We start from the raw sequence: 26,682 nt of genomic DNA, 5'->3' as shown, positions 1-26,682 counted from the left end.
AATTTCATTCGGATCGGATGAAATTTGCTTCTCTTAGAGGGTCTGCAAGCCAAATTTGGGGGGTCCGTTTATATGGGGGCTATACGTAAAAGTGGACCGAAATGGCCCATTTGCAATACCGACCTATATCAATAACAACTACTTGTGCCAAGTTTCAAGTCGATAGCTTGTTTCGTTCGGAAGTTTGCGTGATTTCAACAGACGGACGGACGGATGCTCAGATCGACTCAGAATTTCACCACGACCCAGATTATACATACTTTATGGGATCTTAGAGCAATATTTCGATGTGTTACAAACGGAATGACAAAGTTAATATACCCCCATCCTATGGTGGAGGGTATAAAAGTAGTAAGTTGAAACTTAATCCTAAGAAATCTAATCTTATCAGTTTCAGACCGTATGCTCATAAGGACGAGGAGAAGATGAGCGTTTATATTGATGGAGAGCTAGTGGAAGAGACTTTGAACGTACGCTACCTAGGAATGGAATTCAGTCATAATTTGCATTGGGACAATCACATTAGCTCCCTGAAGTCTAAGTTATCAGCCAGTATAGGGATACTATATAAGTTTAAAAACAAGTATATACGGCCGTAAGTTCGGCCAGGCCGAATCTTATGTACCCTCCACCATGGATTGCGTAGGAACTTCTACTAAAGGCTGTCATCCACAATCGAATTACTTGGGTTGCGATAACACTTGCCGATGACAAGGTATCGTAAAACTTTTTAACACTGTCTTCTAAATTGTAAGTTAGTCCATAAGGGGTATATATTAAACAAAAAGAAAAAGGCCGATTAAATACGTATATAATTCAGTTTGACAAAATTTTCTATAGAAATAAAATTTTGACAAAATTTTCTATAGAAATAAAAACTTGACAAAATTTTCTATAGAAATAAAATGTTGACAAAATTTTCTATGGAAGTAAAATGTTGACAAAATTTTCTATAGAAATAAAATGTTGACAAAATTGTCTATCGAAATAAAATGTTGACAAAATTTTCTACAGAAATAATTTTTTTACAAAATTTTCTATAGAAATAAAATTTTGACAAAATTTTCTATGGAAATAAAATGTTGACAAACATCGCTATAGAAATAAACTTTTTACAAAACGTTCTATAGAAATGAAATTTTGACAAAACTTTCTATAGTAATAAAATTTGACAATTTTTACATGGGTGTTAGAGGCCATATACTAACGAAATGTACCAAATTTCAACAGCATCGGATGACTTTTGCTCCTCCAAGAGGCTCCGGAGGTCAAATCTGGGGATCGGTTTATATGGGAGCTATATATAATTATGGACCGATATGGACCAATTTTTGCATGGTTGTTAGAGACCATATACTAACACCACGTACTAAATTTCAATTGGATCGGATGAATTTTGCTCATCCAAGAGGCTCCAGAGTTCAAATCTGGGGATCGGTTTATATGGGAGCTATATATAATTATGGACCGATATGGACCAATTTTTGCATGGTTGTTAGAGACCATATACTAACACCACGTACTAAATTTCAATTGGATCGGATGAATTTTGCTCATCCAAGAGGCTCCAGAGTTCAAATCTGGGGATCGGTTTATATGGGAGCTATATATAATTATGGACCGATATGGACCAATTTTTGCATGCTTGATAGAGACCGTATACTAACATCAGGTACCCAATTTCAAACGGATCGGATGAATTTTGCCCCTCCAAGAGGCTCCGGAGGTCAAATCTGGGGATCGGTTTATATGGGAGCTATATATATTTATGGACCGATATGGACCAATTTTTGCATGGTTGTTAGAGACTGTATACTAACAGCAGGTACCAAATTTCAACCGGATCGGATGAATTTTGCCCATCCAAGAGGCTCCGGAGGTCAAATCTGGGGATCGGTTTATATGGGGGCTATATATAATTATGGACCGATATGGACCAATTTTTGCATGGTTGTTAGAGACCGTATACTTAGACCACGTACCAAATTTCAACCGGATCGGATGAATTTTGCTGCTCCGGAAGGCTCCGCAAACCAAATTTGGGGATCGGTTTATATGGGGGCTATACGTAAACGTGGGCCGATATGGCCCATTTTCAATACCATCCGACCTACATCAATAACAACTACTTGTGCCAAGTTTCAAGTCGATAGCTAGTTTCGTTCGGAAGTTAGCGTGATTTCCACAGACGGACGGACAGCCGGACAGACGGACAGACGGACGGACGGACGGACATGCTTAGATCGACTCAGAATTTCACCACGACCCAGAATATATATACTTTATGGGGTCTTAGAGCAATATTTAGATGTGTTACAAACGGAATGACAAAGTTAATATACCCCCATCCTATGGTGGAGGGTATAATAAAATAGATGTTAGTACGAAATTGTTGCTGTATAACTTCCTGATTCATTCACATCTAAACTACCTTCCAATGGTGTATGCTTTTAGATGGAGTAATTCTCTGAAATCTTTACAAGCGGCTCAGAACAAGTTTATAAATCATTAGGAAACTTGGGTCCGCAGACTTCACAATTTCGACTCAACGTGCAAAATACTCATAGACATACAAGACAGGCGATGAACCTAGCATCTGTGAGATGCCGTCTTGAAGTCACTAAACAAAGGATTTCTTTTTCTGGCCCTCATGATTTTAATAGTCTCCCAATATATCTTAGGCAGGAAGTTCCACTATCCAAGTTCAAAAATGATTTCAAAAGATATTTGATAGATAATATGGAAATACTTCTCACAAACTGAAATAGTCTTAATATTTAAACTTTCGATAGCTATTATTTACTATTAATTCTTAGTTATTATACCCTCCATCATAGGATGGGGGTATATTAACTTTGTCATTCCGTTTGTAACACATCGAAATATTGCTCTAAGACCCCACAAAGTATATATATTCTGGGTCGTGGTGAAATTCTGAGTCGATCTAAGCATGTCCGTCCGTCCGTCCGTCTGTTGAAATCACGCTAACTTCCGAACGAAACAAGCTATCGACTTGAAATTTGGCACAAGTAGTTGCTATCGATGTAGGTCGGATGGTATTGAAAATGGGCCATATCGGTCCACTTTTACGTATAGCCCCCATATAAAGGGACCCTCAAATTTGGCTTGTGGAGCCTCTAACAGAAGCATATTTCATCCGATCCGGCTGAAATTTGGTATATGGTGTTGGTATATGGTCTCTAACAACCATGCAAACATTGGTCCATATCGGTCCTTAATTATATATAGCCCACATATAAACCGATCCCCAGATTTGGCTTGCGGAGCCTCTAAGAGAAGCATATTTCATCCGATCCGGCTGAAATTTGGTACATAGTGTTGGTATATGGTCTCTAAAAATCATGCAAAAATTGGTCCACATCGGTCCATAATTATATATAGCCCCCATATAAACCGATCCCCAGATTTGGTTTGCGGAGCCTAAAAGAGAAGCAAATTTCATCCGATCCGGCTGAAATTTGGTACATGGTGTTGGTATATGGTCTCTAACAACCATGCAAAAATTGGTTCACATCGGTCCATAATTATATATAGCCCCCATATAAACCGATCCCCAGATTTGGCTTGCGGAGCCTCAAAGAGAAGAAAATTTCATCCGATCCGGCTGAAATTTGGTACATGATGTTGTTATATGGTCTCTAACAACCATGCAAAAATTGGTCCATATCGGTCCTTAATTATATATAGCCCCCATATAAACCGATCCCCAGATTTGGCTTGTGGAGCCTCTAAGAGAAGCATATTTCATCCGATCCGGCTGAAATTTGGTACATAGTGTTGGTATAGGGTCTCTAACAATCATGCAAAAATTGGTCCATATCGGTCCATAATTGTATATAGCCCCCATATAAAACATTCTCCAGATTTGACCTCCGGAGCCTCTTGGAGGAGCAAAATTCATCCGATCCGGTTCAGATTAGGCACGTGGTGTTAGTATATGGCCGCTAACAACCATACCAAAATTGGTCCAATCACACAAAAATTGGTCCATATCGTTTCATAATCATGGTTGCCACTAGAGTCAAAAATAATCTACCAAAATTTTATTTCTATAGAAAATTTTGTCAAAATTTTATTTCTAGAGAAAATTTTGTTAAAATTTTATTCGGTTCATAATAAAATTTTCATCATTGTCAAAATTTTATTTCTATAGAAAATTTTGTCAAATTTTATTCGGTTCATAATCATGGTTGCCAGTCGAGCCAAAAATAATCTACCAAAATTTTATTTCTATAGAAAATTTTGTCAAAAGTTTATTTCTATAGAATTTTGTCAAAATTTTTATTTCTATAGAAAATTTTGTGAAAATTTTATTTCTATAGAAAATTTTGTTAAAATTTTATTTCTGTAGAAAATTTTGTCAAAATTTTAGGTCTACTTTGTCAAACTGAATTATATACGTATTGGATCGATCTTTTTTGATTTAATATATAGCACGTATGGACTTACATACAATTTAGAAGATGGTGTTAGGAGGTTTTAAGATACCTTGCCATCGGCAAGCGTTACCGCAACTTAAGTAATTCGATTGTGGATGGCAGTGTTTAGATGAAGTTTCTACGCAATCCATGATGGAGGGTACATAAGCTTCGGCCTGGCCGAACTTACGGCCGTATATACTTGTTGATTTTAAAATGAATAATGTTCAGTTGTAAATGTTATAGCCTCTACAAGTCTTTTTGGGGCTGAGGCATATTTTTATTTTGTTATGAATTAATATTGTAATTTTTTATATTTTAAAATAAAAAAAGTATGAATTACGGCATAGTTAATATGGTAATGAGTGTACATGATGGAATAAAATTTAGTTAAATTTTCGCACGCATTATTTCATTCTTCCCCATAAAACAATTCAATTTTTTGTTGTATATTAATGGAACTCCTTTAATTTATTAAAACAATAAAAAGAAGCCATTGCAAATATTAGTCAAATGCATAACTTAACCGTCACTTTCTGCAACGGAAGTCCAATTAATGCCAAACTCATAACTTCCTTACTAATGAAGTCGTTGCAGGAGACAATAGCCAAAGAGGTAAAACTTGCAAGCCTTCTTGCTCTTGCTCCCATCAAGTTTTACATAGAAATTATTTTTCTTATTTTTCTTTTTCTTTTACGTTTTAATTTCTTCTCAATAGATTTCATTCAATATTTGTTGATTGCTTATCTTGGAATATGAAAATCCTAACAACCAACAATGGACCAAAAATAAAACTATGAAATTGAAAAAGAAAAACTTTTTCATTATGAAAATTAATAAACAACAAAAATATCTACAAGAGCCAAGAAAACAAAACAAACCCTACACACTTACACTTACACAAATTGCAAGGATGAAAATTGAAACCCCATTTCATAGAAATATTTAGCTCAAGTTTTACGTAGGAATGGAATCCTTCAACTATGAAGCCACGGAGCAAAATCTTGCATTTCGTATGCATAGATCTGAGAAATGGAAATGACAATAGAAGGGTTCTTTGTTTTCCTTCAAGTCAAATATCAAAACATACAAGATTGGGATTGAGGAAATTACCCCTAGTAAAGGCTTTTCCCAAGCAAGACAATGATGGTTTCACAAACAGAAATAGACGGCTTTGTATTCCCTGAAGATGAGTTTCCAGCTACATTGACAAGTGTATGTAGATATTGTGTCTATCAATTCTCCCGACCCGCCCTGTAAACCCCAATCACAGATAGACGGACGTTTGTTTTTTTTTTTTTCTACTGGAACGGGGGACTCTTTTCGTATTGGTTTTGCCAAGCATTTAGCGAATGACACAATCAGCCCGAGATGGATGGGAAAACCGAATGTATTTGTGGATATTTTTCCTCAACTAAATATTGATGTTGAAATGAAAGTCTCTCGATTGATATACAATAAAATATTTAATAATTTACTTTCCCCTCCCCCTCAATCGAAATAACTGATATCCACCATCTAAATAACTGCTGATGAAAATCTCTGATTCATTTTTGTAGGCACTTGCTGTGATGTTGCCATTACTATTGTCTAGTGGTTTAGGAGCTTGGGGAATGACAGAATAAAATCATATAAAATTGCGTGGGAATAAATTACAAACTGATTGCTTCAACCGCCACTTGAAATTAGAAATCAATGAGAGAGCCATAAAATGCCAAGATTTCACCAAAGGTGTACAATGACTACTTGGGGCGGTACATTTGGAAAATGTTACGGAGAAAAAAAAATTGTAAATTGTTCGAAAGGCACTTCCAAAAATGGCCTCCCAACGTTGCTCCTTTTTATACCCACCACCATAGAATGGTGATGGGGCTATAATAAGTTTGTCATTCCGTTTGTAACACATCGAAATATCGGTTTTCGACTATATAAAGTATATATATTCTTGATCAGAGAGAAATTCTAAGACGATATATGCATGTCCGTCTGTCTGTTTGTCTGTTGTAATCACGCTACAGCCTTCAATAATGGCGCTATCGTCCTGAAAGTTGGCTCAGATTCGTTGTTTAATTGCAGGCAGGTCAAGTTCGAAGATGGGCTATATCGGTTCAAGTCTGATATATTTTTTATCCGATTTGCTTGAAATTGCAAATCTAGAGGTATTTTAAGATCAACAAGTATATACGGCCGTAAGTTCGGCCAGGCCGAAACTTATGTACCCTCCACCATGGATTGCGTAGAAACGTCTACTGAAGCCGATGGAAAGGTATCATAAAACTTCCTAACAATGTAATATATACCACATAGTCCATACGTGGTATATATTAAACTACAAAAGGGCCGATTAAATACGTATATAATTAAGTTTAAAGTTTCTATAAAATTTTGACAACATTTTTTATAGAAGTAAAATTTTAACAAAATTTTCTATAGAAATAAACTTTGGAAAAAATTTTCTATAGAAATAAAATTTTGACAAAATTTTCTATAGAAATAAAATTTTGTCAAAATTTTCTATAGAAATAAAATTTTGTCAACATTTTCTATAGAAATAATATTTTGACAACATTTTCTATAGAAATAATATTTTGACAATGTTTTCTATAAAAATAAAATTTTGGTAGATTATTTTTGGCTCGAGTGGCAAACCATGATTATGGACCGATATGGACCAATTTTTGTGTGATTGGGGATCGGCTATATATAACTATAGACCGATATGGACCAATTTTGGTATGGTTATTAGCGGCCTTATACTAACACCACGTTGCAAATTTCAAGCGGATCGGATGAATTTTGCTCCTCCAAGAGGCTCCGGAGATCAAATCTGGGGAACGGTTTATATGGGGGCTATATTATTTTGGACCGATGTGGACCAATTTTTTCGTGGTCATTAGAGAACATACAGCAACACCATGTACCAAATTTCAGCCTGATCGGATGAAATTTGCTTCTTTTAGAGCAATCGCAAGCCAAATTTGGGGGTCCGTTTATATGGGGGCTATACGTAAAAGTGGACCGATATGGACCAATTTTTGCATGGTTGTTAGAGACCATATACTAACACCATGTACCAAATATCAGCTGGATCGGATGAAATTTGCTTCTCTTAGAGCAATCGCAAACCAAATTTGGGGGTCCGTTTATATGGGGGATATACGTAAAAGTGGACCGATATGGCCCATTTGCAATAGCATCCGACCTACATCAACAACAACTACTTGTGCCAAGTTTCAAGTCGATAGCTTGTTTCGTTCGGAAGTTAGCGTGATTGCAACAGACGGACGGACGGACATGCTCAGATCGACTCAGAATTTCACCACTACCCAGAATATATATATATATATATATATATATATATATATATATATATATATATATATATATATATATATATATATATATATATATATATATATATATATATATAATATATATATATATATATATATATATATATATATATATATATATATATATATATATATATATACTTTATGGGGTCTTAGAGCAATATTTTGATGTGTTACAAACGGAATGACAAAGTTAATATACCCCCCATCCTATGGTGGAGGGTATAAATATATGTGTATCGGTCCATGCTTTGGTGTTGCCCCCATATAGACCGATCTCCCGACATTATCTCTTGGACTTCTAGAAACTGTATTTATTATCCGATTGGCCTGAAATTTGAAATCTAGAAGTATTTTATGACCACAAATAGGTGTGCCGAAATTGGGTTGTATTGGTCCATGTGTTGGTATAGCCCCCAAATATAGACCGATCTCCCGATTTTATTTCTTGGGCGTCCAGAAACAATATTTTCTATCCGATTTGCTTAACATTGAAAATCTAGAGGTATTTTAATATCGCATATAGGAGTGTCGTAAATAGGGTGTATCGGTCTATGTTTTGGTGTAGCCCTCATATAATCCGATCTCTTGGGCTTCTAGAATCCGTAGTTTTTATCCAATTTCATTGAAATTGGAAATCTAGAGATATTTTAGGACCATCAAAAGGTGTGCCGTAAATAGAGCCTATCGGTATATGTTTTGGTATAGCCCCCATATAGAACGATCTCCCGACTTTATTTCTTGGGCTTCTAGAATCCGTAATTTTTATCCAATTTGCCTGAAATTAGATATCTAGAGGTATCTTAGGACCATAAAGAGTTGTGTCGAAAATGGTCCATATAGGTCCATGTTTTGGTATAGCCTCCATATAGACTGATCTCCCGATTTTTCTTCTTGGGCTTCTAGAATTCGTAGTTTTTACCCAATTTATCTGAAATGGGAATTCTAGGGGTAAAGGGTGGTTAAATTGTAAGGGCCGATGTTGAATGTGAACCATACCAAAATGCCAAGTTTTTTCCGAATTTTATTTGACATTTCTCTATTTCATACTTACTCAATTTGAACCATGGAGAGATACACAATCCAACAACGTGTTAAATGGTTCCAAGAAATGGCAACAGTGGATGATCAATTTTCGAAGAAAATCATCTTCAGTGATGAGGCACATTTTCACCTCAGTGGATACGTCAATAAACAGAATTGCCGCATTAGGGCGAATGAGAATCCAAGAGTGACTGTCGAAAAACCAATGCACCCATAAAGAGTGACTGTTTGGTGCAGTTTATGGGCTGGCGGCATCATCGGGCCGTATTTTTTCCAAAATGAGGCCGGTCAGGCAGTTACACGCAAAGAAAAAAAACGTTTGGAAAACGTGTACCGAAAACGTTTTTCTTTTGTTAGAGTTTTTTGAATTGCTTCGAAAATTTTAAACTTTTATCATCAAAAAAATTCGTTTGTTACAAAATTTTTATTTTTTCAATAAAAAAAGTTATTTTTGAAATAACAACACAGTCCATTTCGTTTATATCAAACACTGTTCTTTTCTGACTTTAGGTCTTTAATAAGACACATTTTACAGTTCAAAATTTAATATAGTACAATGTAATGTTGAACATTTTTTCGGAATCTTCCGAATATATCTGGAATATATGTAAAAAAAAACAAAAGCAAAAAAAAAAACTTTGGCCGAAGCAGGGATCGAACCCACGACCCTTGGCATGAGAGTCGGACGTAGCTACCACTGCTCCACGGTGCCAAACTAAATGTTTTTTCCGGTAAATAAACTTTGTTTATTCGGTTCGTGGGCGCCGCAAGCTATGCTATATAAATATAACTTATATGGATATTTATCTATTGATGACCATAACAGGTACATAGCTCAGTGGTTAGTGTGTTGGCTTACAATGTGCATGGTCCGCGGTTCGATTCTCCGTCCAGGCGAAAGGTAAAAAAAAATTTAAAAATTTATAAAATCGTATAATTTCTTCTACATTGTTGGTATTACAGGAAAAGGTGTTAAGAACTAAAAATCCTCGTGGATGTGAGAAAGATGTGAGGGACAATGCAATTAGCAAGAAAATAATGTTTTTTTTCTGAGCTAGTCTTTATGAAATTGTTTTTACATCCTGGAAAAGAATAAACGTTTATCACAAAAAGTATATACTTTTCTTCCAAATACACTTCCTTACAGCGAAAAGCAAATGAGAAACGAACTTTGTTTGTCTAAAATTTCGTTTGGGAGGAAAGAATTATTTTTTTGCGTGTACTGTGAATTTGTTTTCGCTATCGTGAGATGATAACGAACTTTTTATGGCCCGAATTGGAAGATATGGATGTGGACGATATGTGGTTTCAGCAGGACGGTGCCACTTGCCACACAGCTAACGAAACAATGGCTCTTTTGCGCAACAAATTCAATGGCCGTGTTATCTCACATAATGGCGATGTCAATTGGCCGCCAAGATCATGTGATTTGAAACCGTTGGACTTTTTCTTTGGGGTTATTTGAAAGAAAAGGTGTACGTCGATAAGCCAGCAACAATTCAAGAGCAAATGGATGAGATAATTCGATACATTAACGGCATAGAACCTCCATTATGCCTCAGCGTCATCGAAAATTTGGGCCATCGGATGAAGGTGTGCCACCGAGGTCGCGGCGCCCAATTGGCCGATATTTTGTTAAATACATAATTGAGTAAAACCAATATATCATAATAATATAAAATTACAATAATTTCCTAAATAGTTTGTGTTTTATTCAAAATCAACATCGGCCCTTGAAATTTTAACCACCCTTTATTTGAGGGTCATTACAAAGTGTGTCGAAAAGTATTGGTCCCATATAGATCTACCTCCCGAATTTATATCTAGGATTTCTAGAAACCGGCTGAACACAAATAGTTCAGCCGAATATGGTGTGTGTCGACCCATGTTCTGGTATAGCCCCCACAAAGACCGATCCCCCGATTTAACTCCTTGGGCTTCTAGAAACCGTAGTTTTTATCCGATTTGGCCAAAAATGTAAATATACTGGTATTTTAGACCCTCATCGCATTTGTGTGTACCGGTCCACATAAATGGACCGACTTCCGAACGATACAAACTATCGGATGGTAATGCAAATTGGCTATATCGGACCATTTTTACGTATAGCCGCCATATAAACCGATATCCAAATTTGACCTCCGGAACCTTTCGGTGGAGCAAAATTCATCCGATTCGGTTGAAAATTGGCAAGTGGTGTTAGTACATGGTCTCTAACAACCATAAAAAATGTATCCATATCGGTCCATAATTATATATAGCCCCCATATAAACCGATCTTCAGATTTGACCTCTGGAGCCTCTTTGAGGAGCAAAATTCATCCGATCCGGTTGAAATTTGGTACGTGGTGCGAGTAGATGGTATTAACAACCATGCAAAAATTGGGCCATATCGGTCCATATTCTACCGATCCAGATGAAATTTGATCCATATCGCCAAAAATAATATACCAAAATTTTATTTCTATAGAAAATTTTGTCAAAATTTTATTACTATAGAAAATTTTTTCAAAATTTTATTTCTATAGAAAATTTTGTCAAAATTTTACTTCTATAGAAAATTTTGTCAAATCTTCATTTCTATAAAAAATTTTGTCACATCTTTATTTCTATAGAAAAATTTGTCAAAATTTTATTTCTATAGAAAATATTGTCAAAATTTTATTTCTATAGAAAATTTTGTGAAAATTTTATTTCTTAAGAAAATTTTGTCAAAATTTTGTTTCTATAGAAAATTTTGTCAAAATTTTAATTCTACAGAAAATTTTGTCAAAATTTTACTTCTATAGAACATTTTGTCAAATCTTTATTTCTATAGAAAATTTTGTCACATCTTTATTTCTATAGAAAAATTTGTCAAAATTTCATTTCTATAGAAAATTTTGTCAAAATTTTATTTCTATAGAAAATTTTGTCAAATTTTTATTTCTATAGAAAAATTTGTCAAATCTTTATTTCTATAGAAAATTTTGTCAAATCTTTATTTCTATAGAAAATTTTGACAAAATTTTATTTCTATAGAAAATGTTGTCAAAATATTATTTCTATAGAAAATTTTGTCAAAATTTTATTTCTATAGATAGATATATACCTTGCAAATTTCATCCGATTCAGATGAAATTTGATCCATATCGGCAAAAATAATATACCAAAGTTTTATTTCTATAGAAAATTTTGTCAAAATTTTATTTCTATAGAAAATGTTGTCAAAATTTTATAGAAATTTCATTTCTATAGAAAATTTTGTCAAAATTTTATTTCTATAGAAAATTTTGTCAAAATTTTATTTCTATAGAAAATTTTGTCAAATTTTTATTTCTATAGAAAAATTTGTCAAATCTTTATTTCTATAGAAAATTTTGTCAAATCTTTATTTCTATAGAAAATTTTGACAAAATTTTATTTCTATAGAAAATGTTGTCAAAATATTATTTCTATAGAAAATTTTGTCAAAATTTTATTTCTATAGATAGATATATACCTTGCAAATTTCATCCGATTCAGATGAAATTTGATCCATATCGGCAAAAATAATATACCAAAGTTTTATTTCTATAGAAAATTTTGTCAAAATTTTATTTCTATAGAAAATGTTGTCAAAATTTATAGAAATTTCATTTCTATAGAAAATTTTGTCAAAATTTTATTTCTATAGAAAATTTTGTCAAAATTTTATTTCTATAGAAAATTTTGTCAAATTTTTATTTCTATAGAAAAATTTGTCAAATCTTTATTTCTATAGAAAATTTTGTCAAATCTTTATTTCTATAGAAAATTTTGACAAAATTTTATTTCTATAGAAAATGTTGTCAAAATATTATTTCTATAGAAAATTTTGTCAAAATTTTATTTCTATAGATAGATATATACCTTGCAAATTTCATCCGATTCAGATGAAATTTGATCCATATCGGCAAAAATAATATACCAAAGTTTTATTTCTATAGAAAATTTTTGTCAAAATTTTATTTCTATAGAAAATGTTGTCAAAATTTTATAGAAATTTTATTTCTATAGAAAATATTGTCAAAATTTTACTTCTATTTTTGTGAAAATTTTATTTCTTAAGAAAATTTTGTCAAAATTTCATTTCTATAGAAAATTTTATCAAAATTTTATTTCTATAGAAAATTTTGTCAAATTTTTATTTTTATAGAAAATTTTGTCAAATCTTTATTTCTATAGAAAATTTTGTCAAATCTTTATTTCTATAGAAAATTTTGTCAAAATATTATTTCTATAGATAGATATATAACTTGCAAATTTCATCCGATCCAGATGAAATTTGATCCATATCGGCAAAAATAATATACCAAAATTTTATTTCTATAGAAAATTTGTCAAAATTTTATTTCTATAGAAAATTTTATCAAATCTTTATTTCTATAGATAAAATTTATTTCTATAGAAAATTTTGTCAAAATTTTATTTCTATAGAAAATTTTGTCAAAATTACACATCTATAGAAAATTGTGTCAAAATTTTATTTTTATGATAATTTTGTCAAAATTTTATTTCTATGGAAAATTGTGTCAAAATTTTATTTCTATAGAAAATTTTGTCAATATTTTTTTTATAGAAAATTTTGTTAAAATTTTTTTATAGAAAATTTTGTTAAAATTTTATTTCAATAGAAAAATTTGTCAAAATTTTATTTCTATAAAAATTTTGTCAAATTTTTATTTCTATGGAAAAATTTGTCAAAATTTTATTTCTATAGAAAATTTTGTCAAAATTTTATTTCTATAGAAAATTTTGTCAAAATTTTATTTCTATAGTAGATTTTGTCAAAATTTTATTTCTATAGAGAATTTTGTCAAAATTGTATTTCTATAGAAAATTTTGTCAAAATTATATTTGTATAGAAAATGTTGTCAACATTTTATTTCTATAGAGAATTTTGTCAAAATTTTATTTCTATAGAGAATTTTGTCAAAATTTTATTTCTATAGAAAATTGTGTCAAAATTTTATTTCTATAGTAGATTTTGTCAAAATTGTATTTCTATAGAGAATTTTGTCAAAAGTGTATTTCTATAGAAAATTTTGTCAAAATTATATTTGTATAGAAAATGTTGTCAAAATTTTATTTCTATAGAGAATTTTGTCAAAATTTTATTTCTATAGAGAATTTTGTCAAAATTTTATTTCTATAGAAAATTGTGTCAAATTTTTAGTAATTCGATTGTGGATGACAGTCTTTAGTAGAAGTTTCTATGCAATCCATGGTGCAGGGTACATACGATTATTTTTAAATAATATTGTGTTAAATAGCATGTCCTAAAATTTAGGCTACCAAATCTCCTTTTACCATGTGTAGGGTATTCATTTTATCATTCTTTCATGGCAGAATTTCTCAATAATTTTGATTAAACTTCAACTACACTGATTTGCTTGTATTCCGTTTTCTTGCTATTTGGTGGACTTGCAAATGATGAATGTCTTACAAATCTAAGATGAAATGAATATGAATGAAGCTATCCATGTTGGTGAGATTGCTTCATGGTTCCATGTTTATGATTTAGGTTTTCATTTGTAAGGAGAGTTGTGAAAGAAAACAAGTATATACGGCCGTAAGTTCGGCCAGGCCGAAGCTTATGTACCCTCCATCATGGATTGCGTAGAAACTTCTTCTAAACACTGCCATCCACAATCGAATTGCTTAAGTTGCGGTAACGCTTGCCGATGGCAAGGTATCTTAAAACCTAACACCATCTTCTAAATTATATGCAAGTCCATACGTGCTATATATTAAATCAAAAAAGATCGATCTAATACGTATATAATTCAGTTTGACAAAGTAGACATAAAATTTTGACAACATTTTCTACAGAAATAAAATTTTAACAAAATTTTCTATAGAAATAAAAATTTTGACAAAATTTTCTATAGAAAGAAAATTTTGACAAAAATTTCTACAGAAATAAAATTTTAACAAAATTTTCTATAGAAATAGACTTTTGACAAAATATTCTATAGAAATAAAATCTTGGTAGATTATTTTTGGCTCGATTGGCAACCATGATTATGAACCGAATAAAATTTGAACAAAATTTTCTATAGAAATAAAATTTTGACAATGATGAAAATTTTATTATGAACCGAATAAAATTTTAACAAAATTTTCTCTAGAAATAAAATTTTGACAAAATTTTCTATATAAATAAAATTTTGGTAGATTATTTTTGGCTCTAGTGGCAACCATGATTGTGAACCGATATGGACCAATTTTTGTGTGATTGGACTAATTGTTGTATGGTTGTTAGCGACCATATACTAACACCACGTTCCTAATTTGAACCGGATCGGATGAATTTTGCTCCTCCAAGAGGCTCCGGAGGTCAAATCTGGAGAACGTTTTATATGGGGGCTATATATAATTATGGACCGATATGGACCAATTCTGGCACGGATGTTAAAGATCATATACTAACACCATGTTCAAAATTACAACCGGATTGGATGAAATTTGCTTCTCTTGGAGACTTCGCAAGCCAAATCTGGGGATCGACTTATATGGGGGCTATATATAATTATGAACCGATGTGGACCAATTTTTGCATGGTTATTAGATACCATATAACAATATCATGTACCAAATTTCAGGCGGATCGGATGAAATTTGCTTCTCTTTGGGGCTCCGCAACCCAAATCTGGGGATCGGTTTATATGGGCGCTATATATAATTATGGACCGATGTAGACCAATTTTTGCACAGTTGTTAGAGACCATATACCAATACCATGTACCAAATTTCAGCCGGATCTGATGCAATTTGCTTCTCTTTGAAGCTTCGCAAGCCAAATCTGGAGATCGGTTTATATGGGGTCCATATATAATTATGGACCCATGTGGACCAATTTTTGCATGGTTGTTAGAGACCATATACCAACATCATGTACCAAATTTCAGCCGGATCGGATGCAATTTGCTTTTCTTTGAGGCTTCGCAAGCCAAATCTGGAGATCGGTTTATATGGGGTCTATATATAATTATGGACCGATGTGGACCAATTTTTGCATGGTTGTTAGAGACCATATACCAACATCATGTACCAAATTTCAGCCGGATCGGATGCAATTTGCTTCTCTTTGAGGCTCCGCAAGCCAAATCTGGGGATCGGTTTATATGGGGGCTATATATAATTATGGACCGATGTGGACCAATTTTTGCATGATTGTTAGAGACCAACTACCAACACCATGTACCAATTTTCAGCCGGATCGGATGAAATATGCTTCTCTTAGAGGCTCCACAAGCCAAATCTGGGGATCGGTTTATATGGGGGCTATACGTAAAAGTGGACCGATATGGCCCATTTTCAATACCGTCCGACCTATATCGATAACAACTACTTGTGCCAAGTTTCAAGTCGATAGCTTGTTTCGTTCGGAAGTTAGCGTGATTTCAACAGACGGACGGACGGACGGACGGACGGACATGCTTAGATCGACTCAGAATTTCACCACGACCCAGAATATATATACTTTATGGGGTCTTAGAGCAATATTTCGATGTGTTACAAACGGAATGACAAAGTTAATATACCCCCATCCTATGATGGAGGGTATAAAAAAAAACAAATTTATACCCGAGGTTGTTAATTTGGGTCCTCATATATACACTGAACATTAATCTAATATGGAAGATTATGCAAGTTGAATTTTAGTATGCCCTAAATAACAATATTACGGAAAATTTTTTTATAAAATAAAGAAATTGTAACTAAAAAAATATTTTTTATGTTTTCATTAAATTTAGGACATGAATTTATGAAAAAATTCGATACTGTGATGTGTTACAGATGGAATGACAATAATTTACAAAATATTAAGGATAAATGTTTTTAATATAATGAAATTTAAATTAAAGTAATGTTTATAATCTTTGTTTCAAATTTTTTTTTTATTAAATTTAGGACAAAAAATTTGGAAATTTTCGTGCCTCCGTTAACGTCGTATGTTTTTAGACTTAAGAAAAAGTCAAAATCTTTGTATCCAAGTAAACTTTTTTCAGTGTACAGTGGTGGATATAAATAAATATTTTAAAAATTTGTCTATATTACATAGAAATAAAAAAAAAATCCATTTATAACAAAATTGTATTTAAAAGGACATCGTGCGAGTTCATGCGTGAAATTACACTCTTCATGAAGGACTACATATTCTTGATAAATTAAAAAATTTTCCAAAAAAGAAAATTGCAATCCGTGCACATATGCAAAGACATGAAGATATGTAACATCTCACCCCCTCCTCACTATCCTTAAATACTAACTTAAGAACGTCATTACAAAATGCCACACTCCATAGGGTATCTCATACCATCATCATCAAATTTTCGCTTTGTTCGCTATGACAAATGTGAAAAAGTCCTTTCTTGACACCAGCTGTCAATTGATTTACAACAACATTAATTTAATGCATAATTTTCTTGGGTTTCTTGTTTTTTTTTATTTTGTTTTTGCTAGTGTCTTTCCCTGGCATTTCATTTTCGTTTCATTTCAAATGTTTTCTTTGTCCTAACCTCATTGTGTGTGGGGTGCCATTGACAGTAGCCCATGTGAGAGAGCTTCATATGCCCCTGCCCCTCATAAAAAGGAGGAGAAAATAAAATTTTTATATAAACGTTCAAAAAAGACCACCCGTTTTTTTGTTTGGCGCAAATTACCCTCCTAAAAGGTTTCTACAATTATTTTAAGAATTTGTTTTTTTTTTTTAATGTTGCTGCTTCAACAAAAAAATTTCCATATTGTCGCTTAGTTTGAAGGAAATGCCAAAACATGTGGCGAAAAGTGGAGAAAAATTTGAGTTTTACCCCCCCCCCCCCCCCCCATGCAAAATGATGTCGTTTAAAGTGAGACATTTATAATTTTTTTTACATTTCTGAAAGTGTGCTAAAAAAACAAATGATGTCAGTGTACAGTAAGGTAAAATCATATAAGGACAGAGTTCAACACATTGACTGTGCCTAACTAGGCAAGGTATTTTAAAACTTAATTATAGAAAATTTTCAAAAATTTTTTTCCTATCGAAAAATTTTGTGAAAATTTTATTTCTATAGAAAATTTTGTCAAAATTTTATGCCTATGGAAAATTGTGTCACAATTTTATTTATATAGACAATTTTGTCAAAATTCTATTTCTATAGAAAAATTTGTCAAAATTTTATTTCTATAGAAAATTTAGTCAAAATTTTATTTCTATAGACAATTTTGTAAAAATTGTATTTTTATAGAAAAATTTGTCAACATTTTATTTCTATAGAAATTTTTGTCAAAATTTCATTTCTATAGAAAATTGTGCCAAAATTTTTTCCTATAGAAAATTTTGTCATAATTTTATTTCTATAGACAAATTTGTCAAAATTTTATTTTTATAGAAAATTTTATTAAAATTTTCTTTCTATAGAAATTGTTGTCAAAATTTTATTTCTATGAAAATTTTGTCAAAATTGTATATCTATAGAAAATTGTGTCAAAATTTTATTTCTATGGAAAATTTTGTAAAAATTTGATTTATATAGAAAATTGTGTCAAAATTTATTTCTATAGAAAATTTTGTCAAAATTTTATTTCTATAGAATATTTTGTCAAAATTTTATTTCTATAGAAATATTTGTCAAAATTTTATTTATATAGAAAATTTTGTCAAAATTTTATTTCTATAGAAAATTTTGTCCAAATGTTATTTTTATAGAGCATTTTGTCAAAATTTTACTTCTATAGAAAATTGAGTCCAAATTTTATTTCTATAAAAAATTTTTTCAAAATTTTATTTCTATAGAAAAATTTGTCAAAATTTTATTTATATAGAAAATTGTGTCAAAATTTTATATCTATAAACAATTTTGTCAAATTTTGATTTCTATGGAAAAATTTGTCAAAATTTTATTTCTATAGAAAAATTTGTTAACATTTTATTTCTATAGACAATTTTGTCAAAATTTTATTTCTATAGAAAATTTTATAAAATTTTTATTTCTATAGAAAATTTTGTCAAAATTTTATTTCTATAGAAAATTTTATAAAATTTTTATTTCTATAGAAAATTTTGTCAAAATGTTATTTATAAAGAAAATTATGTCAAAATTTTATTTCTTAAAAAATTTTGTCAAAATTTTATTTCTATAAAAAAATTTATTCAAAATTTTATTTCTATAGAAAAATTTGTCAAAATTTTATTTATAGAATAGTGTGTCAAAATTTTATTTCTATAAAAAATTTTGTTCAATTTTTATTTCTATGAAAAAATTTGTCAAAATATTATTTCTATAGAAAAATGTGTCAAAATTTTATTTCTATAGAAGATTTTGTCAAAATTTTATTTCTATTGAAAATTTTGTCAAAATTTTATTTCTATAGAAAATTTTGTCAAAATTTTATTTATATATAAAATTGTGTCAAAATTTTATTTCTTAAGAAAATTGTTTCTTAAATTTTATTTCTACAAAATTTTTTTTTCAAAATTTTATATCTATAAAAAGTTTTGTTAAAATTTTATTTCTATAGAAAATTTTGTCAAAAGTTTATTTATATAGAAAATTGTGTCAAAATTTTATTTCTTAAGAAAATTTTGTCAAAATTTTATTTCTATAAAACATTTTGTCAAAATTTTATTTCTATAGAAAATTTTGTCAAAATTTTATGTGGGTATAGAAATAAAATTTTGAAAAAATTTTGTCAAAATTTTATATCTATAAACAATTTTGTCAAATTTTGATTTCTATGGAAAAATTTGTCAAAATTTTATTTCTATAGAAAAATTTGTTAACATTTTATTTCTATAGACAATTTTGTCAAAATTTTATTTCTATAGAAAATTTTATAAAATTTTTATTTCTATAGAAAATTTTGTCAAAATTTTATTTCTATAGAAAATTTTATAAAATTTTTATTTCTATAGAAAATTTTGTCAAAATGTTATTTATAAAGAAAATTATGTCAAAATTTTATTTCTTAAGAAAATTTTGTCAAAATTTTATTTCTATAAAAAAATTTATTCAAAATTTTATTTCTATAGAAAAATTTGTCAAAATTTTATTTATAGAATAGTGTGTCAAAATTTTATTTCTATAAAAAATTTTGTCAAATTTTTATTTCTATGAAAAAATTTGTCAAAATATTATTTCTATAGAAAAATGTGTCAAAATTTTATTTCTATAGAAGATTTTGTCAAAATTTTATTTCTATTGAAAATTTTGTCAAAATTTTATTTCTATAGAAAATTTTGTCAAAATTTTATTTATATATAAAATTGTGTCAAAATTTTATTTCTTAAGAAAATTGTTTCTTAAATTTTATTTCTACAAAATTTTTTTTCAAAATTTTATATCTATAAAAAGTTTTGTTAAAATTTTATTTCTATAGAAAATTTTGTCAAAAGTTTATTTATATAGAAAATTGTGTCAAAATTTTATTTCTTAAGAAAATTTTGTCAAAATTTTATTTCTATAAAACATTTTGTCAAAATTTTATTTCTATAGAAAATTTTGTCAAAATTTTATGTGGGTATAGAAATAAAATTTTGAAAAAATTTTTTTATAGAAAGAAATTTTTTTTTTAACTTTATTTCTATAATTTTTTTTTTTAATTTTATTTCTATAAATTTTTATACCCTTCACCACTACTGTGGTACAGGGTATAATAAGTTTGTGCATTTGTATGTAACGCCAAGAAATAGTGGCCATAGACCCATCTTTTAGTATACCGATCGGCTTAGAATTAAATTCTGAGCCGATTTAGCGATGTCCGTCTGTCTGTCCGTCCGTCTGTCTGTATATGTAATTTTGTGCACAAAATACAGCTCGCAATTTAAGTCCGATCGTCCTCAAATTTGGCATAGGGCCATTTCAGATTTAGATATAGCTGCCATATATATTTATCCCCGATTTGGTCATAGTTAGCGTGTTTGTCAAACGATTTTCTTGAAATACCGTACATCCAAATATTTTATGAATCTCGAAAATCTTGCAAAATATCAGCCAAATCGGTTCAGATTTAGATAAAGCTCCCATATATATCTTTCGTCCGATTTAGACTCATATGACCACAGAGCCCAAAGTATACTACCGATCTTCGTGAAATTTTTGATTGAAATCGGTTCAAATTTAGATATAGCTCCCATATATATCTTTCGTCCGATTTGAACTTATATGGCCACAAACGCCAGAGTGCCGTGATTTGCTTCAAATTTTGCACAAGGGGTACGTTTAATAGTATCGTTAAGTGTTCAAATTTTGTTGAAATCGGTTCAGATTTAGATATAGCTCACATATATATCTTTCGCCCGATTTGGACTTATATGGTCTCAAAAGCCAGAGTTTTGTCCTGACTTACTTCAAATTTTGCACAAGCGGTACTTTTTTTAGATATAGCTCCCATATATCTTTCGTCCGATTTGAACTTATATGGCCTCAAAATCCAGGGTTTTACCGTGATTTCCTTCAAATTTCGCACTAGGAGTATGTTTAGTAGTATCGGTAATTGTGTTTAAATCGGTTCAGATTTAGATATGGCTCCCATATATATCTTCCGTCCGATTTGCACTCGTATGACCAGGGGGGCCAAAGTTATACTCCCATTTACGTGAAATTTCGCATAGATAGCAGAATTATTATTTTAACTACACATGTCAAATTTAGTCAAAATCGGTTCAGATTATATATAGCTCCCATATATACATACACCACAGTTGGGGAAATATGGTAGACTGTTACACATTTTCAATGGAAGTTTCCTCCAATTAACTGGATAGCGTTAGCTGATTTAAATTTTAATTCTAGAGATTTTGTAGAAGTAAAAAAATTGTCTCCTTTATATAGCTTCCAGCAAATGTGAAGTAGTTGAGATGGTAACACAAATTTTGGCCTACATAGGGGTGAAGGGTATAATATAGTCGGTCCCGCCCAACTTTAGACTTTACTTACTTGTTTTTATACCATCCATCATAGGATGGGGGTATATTAACTTTGTCATTCCGTTTGTAACACATCGAAATATTGCTCTAAGACCCCATAAAGTATATATATTCTGGGTCGTGGTGAAATTCTGAGTCGATCTAAGCATGTCCGTCCGTCCGTCCGTCCGTCTGTTGAAATCAAGCTAACTTCCGAACGAAACAAGCTATCGACTTGAAACTTGGCACAAGTAGTTGTTATCGATGTAGGTCGGATGGTATTGAAAATGGGCCATATCGGTCCACTTTTACGTATAGCCCTCATATAAAGGGACCCTCAGATTTGGCTTGTGGAGCCTCTAACAGAAGCATATTTCATCCGATCCGGCTGAAATTTGGTACATGGTATTGGTATATGGTCTCTAGCAACCGTTCAAAAATTGGTCCATATCGGTCCATAATTATATATAGCCCCCATATAAAACGTTCTCCAGATTTGACCTCCGGAGCCTCTTGGAGGAGCAAAATTCATCCGATCCGGTTCGAATTAGGAACGTGCTGTTAGTATATGGTCGCTAACAACCATACAAAAATTGGTCCAATCACACAAAAATTGGTCCATATCGGTTCATAATCATTGTTGCCACTAGAGCCAAAAATAATCTACCAAAATTTTATTTCTATAGAAAATTTTGTCAAAATTTTATTTCTAGAGAAAATTTTGTTAAAATTTTATTCGGTTCATAATAAAATTTTCATCATTGTCAAAATTTTATTTCTATAGAAAATTTTGTTCAAAAGTTTATTTATATAGAAAATGTTGTTAAAATTTTATTTCTGTAGACATTTTTGTCAAAATTTTCTTTCTATAGAAAATTGAGCCAAAAATAATCTACCAAGATTTTATTTCTATAGAAAATTTTGTCAAAAGTTTATTTCTATAGAAAATTTTGTTAAAATTTTATTTCTGTAGACATTTTTGTCAAAATTTTCTTTCTATAGAAAATTTTGTCAAAATTTTTATTTCTATAGAAAAGTTTGTGAAAATTTTATTTCTATAGAAAATTTTGTTAAAATTTTATTTCTGTAGAAAATTTTGTCAAAATTTTATGTCTACTTTGTCAAACTGAATTATATACGTATTGGATCGATCTTTTTTGATTTAATATATACCACGTATGGACTTACATACAATTTAGAAGATGGTGTTAGGAGGTTTTAAGATACCTTGCCATCGGCAAGCGTTACCGCAACTTAAGTAATTCGATTGTGAATGGCAGTGTTTAGAAGAAGTTTCTACGCAATGATGGAGGGTACATAAGCTTCGGCCTGGCCGAACTTACGGCCGTATATACTTGTTTTTTTTTTAATTATATTTATATAAAAAATTTTGTCAAAATTTTATTTCTATAGAAAATTTTGTCAATATTTTGTTTTTATAGAAAATTTTGTTAAAATTTTATTTCTATAGAAAATTTTGTCAAAATTTTATTTATATAGAAAATTGTGTCAAAATTTTATTTCTATAGAAAATTGCAATACCTCGTAATTGGAGAGGAATGTTTTTATAGCGCGGCATATGGATTTTGGCCGATTTTGGCCTATTTATTATTTTACTCATTTTATCTAAGAAATTTTTCTTCTCCACTGTTGGGGATGTACTTCGTACAATACAAGTCCACGCGAACAAATAGTCTTCTTGGAAAATTATGCTATTTAAATGTTTCCTTTTTTGTCCCCCTCTTCTTCTTCTTCTCATTTTTCCTGTATATAGCCCTCTAAGCAGCCACCATTATATTCGTGGTTTTGGTCGTTTACATGCACCGCCGTATAATATGAACTCTGGCACTTAGTGTTCCAACTTACTAGACAAGATAGACAACCTCCACAACTACAGCGGCTACATACGAAGGAAGAAAATTCAGATGGATCTAAGTGGGTAAACGTGGGGCGGGGGAAACAAAGCAGGGCCATAGTTACAAAAGTGCCAGAGAACCAACGAACGAAGGCACTGACAATAGAAATGTCAAAATTATTAACGTAAATTACCGACATTTATTATGTTACGTTTACGTGTTGCATACTTATGAGTGAGTGGTAGCAGAGAACAAAAAAGAGGCAAGCAAAAAAAATGCCATCTTAACATCCTTCCACTTTGCCATACTTCTCCTTGTGATATGGTGGATTGCGGAAAAAAATACGTTTCGCTAGGAAATTGTAGCGTATAGTATTTTTCTCATTCATTTAAAAAGGAATTTCGTGTATTTGAAGAAAAAACAAAAAACATTTATAAGCAGGCCTTAAAGGAAATTTACCGAATATTAGAAACAAAAATTTATGTTTGCCAAAAATAGGCCACGTAAATAGATGGAAGGAAATTTCCTTGTAATAATATATTATTTACAATTTTCACCAATAGCATATAATTTGCTATTTTATAGCCAAAAAAAAAATATTTTTGAGTACTACATGAAAAGTGTGTCAAGATAAAAAGTAAATAGAGGCAGGAGCGGACTAATGTATTTATCATATTCTATTATAGAGGGTTGGAAATGTATATTCTATGTATCAATTAAAATAGAAATGCTAAGTGAAGGACGTTTATTTTGCGGGAACTCAAAAAGAGGTACTAAAGCCATTTTACATTAACTCAAGAGGAACTCCTCTCAATACAAATTTTTGTTTTTTGTTTTATCTAACGAACTTGAAGCTGTAGATTCCCATAAAGATCTAGGTTTACTAGTGGCTCTTCGTCTGAACTTTAGTAAGCATATTCTAATGATAGTTAGTAAAGCTTGGCTTCATAAAATGGTGGAGCAAATAATTGAACGATCCCTTACAAACGAAAAAATTATTCACGTCATTAGTAAGACCAAACCTGGAATACGGTTCCGTAGTTTGGCAACCTTATTTTTGATAGTAGGACTTAACACGAAAATTAAAACTTTTAAAAATATTGAATTTATAAAAAAGTTTGTCAAGATGTTATTCACATAGAAAATTTTGTCAAAATTTTATTTCTATAGAAAAAGTTGTCAAAATTGTATTTATATAAAAATTTTGTGAAAATTTTATTTCTATAGCAATTTTCGTCAAAATTTTATTTCTATAGAAAATTTTGTCTTAATTTTTATTTCTATAGAAAATTTTGTTAAAATTTTATTTTTATAGAAAATTTGTTAAAATATTATTTCTATAGAAAATTTTGCCAAAAATTTATTTCTATAGAAAATTTTGTCAAATTTTCATTTCTATAGAAAATTTTGTTAAAATTTTGTATACCCTGTTTGGGACCCTTATTATTGATAGTAGGACCTAACACGAAAATTAAAACTTTTAAAAATTTTGAATTTATAAAAAAGTTTGTCAAGATGTTATTCACATAGAAAATTTTGTCAAAATTTTATTTCTATAGAAAGTTTTGTCAAAATTTTTATTTCTATAGAAAATGTTGTCAAAATTGTATTTATATAAAAATTTTGTGAAAATTTTATTTCTATAGCAATTTTCGTCAAAATTTTATTTCTATAGAAAATTTTTGTCTTAATTTTTATTTATATAGAAAATTTTGTTAAAATTTTATTTTTATAGAAAATTTTTTAAAATTTTATTTCTATAGAAAATTTTGTATAAAATTTATTTCTATAGAAAATTTTGTTAAAATTTTATTTTTATTGAAAATTGGTTACAATTTTATTTCTATAGAAAATTTTGTCAAAATTTTGTATACAGGGTATTATAAGTTAGTGCATATGTTTGCAACACCCAGAAGTAGACGAGTCAGACACATAGTGTCTTTGGCAATAATTCTCAGGGTGGGTCCCTGAGTCGATCTAGCCATGTCCGTCTGTCCGTCCGTCTGTCCGTCCGTCTGTGAATGTGAACACATTTTTGTGATCAAAGTCTGAGTCGCAGTTTAAGTTCAATCGCCATCAAATTTGGCACAAGTTCCTGTTTTAAGTCAGAATAGAACCCTATTAATTTTGGGAGAAATCGGTTCAGATTTAGATATAGCTCCCATATATATCTTTCGCCCGATATGCACTTATATGGACCCAGAAGCCAGAGTTCTACCCTGATTTGCTTGAAATTTTGCACCAGGAGAACAATCAGTACTATAGTCAGGTGTGCCAAATTTGATTGAAATCGGTTCAGATTTAGATATAGCTCCCATATATATCTTTCGCCCGATATGGACTTATATGGCCCCAGAAGCCAGAGTTTTAGCCCAATTTGGTTGAAATTTAGCACTAGGAGTACAATTAGTAGTGTAGTCAAGTGTGCTAAATTTTATTGAAATCGATTCAGATTTAGATATAGCTCCCATATATATCTTTCGCCCGATATGGACTAATATGGCCCCACAATCCAGAGTTTTAGCCCAATTTGTTCGAAATTTTGCACTAGGAGTACAATTAGTAGTGTAGTTAAGTGTGCTAAATTTTATTGAAATCGGTTCAGATTTAGATATAGCTCCCATATATATCTTTCGCCCGATTTTCCGTCATATGACCACAGAGTTCAAAGTTGTAGTCCAATTTACGTTAAATTTTGCACAGGGGGTAGAATTAACATACTTAGTATGCATGTCAAATTTGGTTCAAATCGGTTCAGATTTCTATATAGCTTCCATATATATGCTTTTCCGATTTGGGCAAAAATGAACAAAACACCCACATTTTCCTTATAAAATCGCCACTGCTAAGTCGAAAACTTGTAAAAGTGACTCAAATTTTCCTTTATTTCTAATACATATCTATCGACCGATAAATTATAAATACACTTTTGCGAAGTTGCCTCAAAATTGGTTTTGATTAAAATGTTTCCCATATTTATACCCTTCACCACTACTGTGGTACAGGGTATAATAAGTTTGAGCATTTGTATGTAACGCCGAGGTATAGTGGTCATAGACCCATCTTTTAGTATACCGATCGGCTTAGAATTAAAT

Source organism: Haematobia irritans, chromosome 5 (assembly GCF_050003625.1).
Source record: "Haematobia irritans isolate KBUSLIRL chromosome 5, ASM5000362v1, whole genome shotgun sequence".
Taxonomy (NCBI): domain Eukaryota; kingdom Metazoa; phylum Arthropoda; class Insecta; order Diptera; family Muscidae; genus Haematobia; species Haematobia irritans.
Note: the sequence above shows the minus strand (reverse complement) of the source record.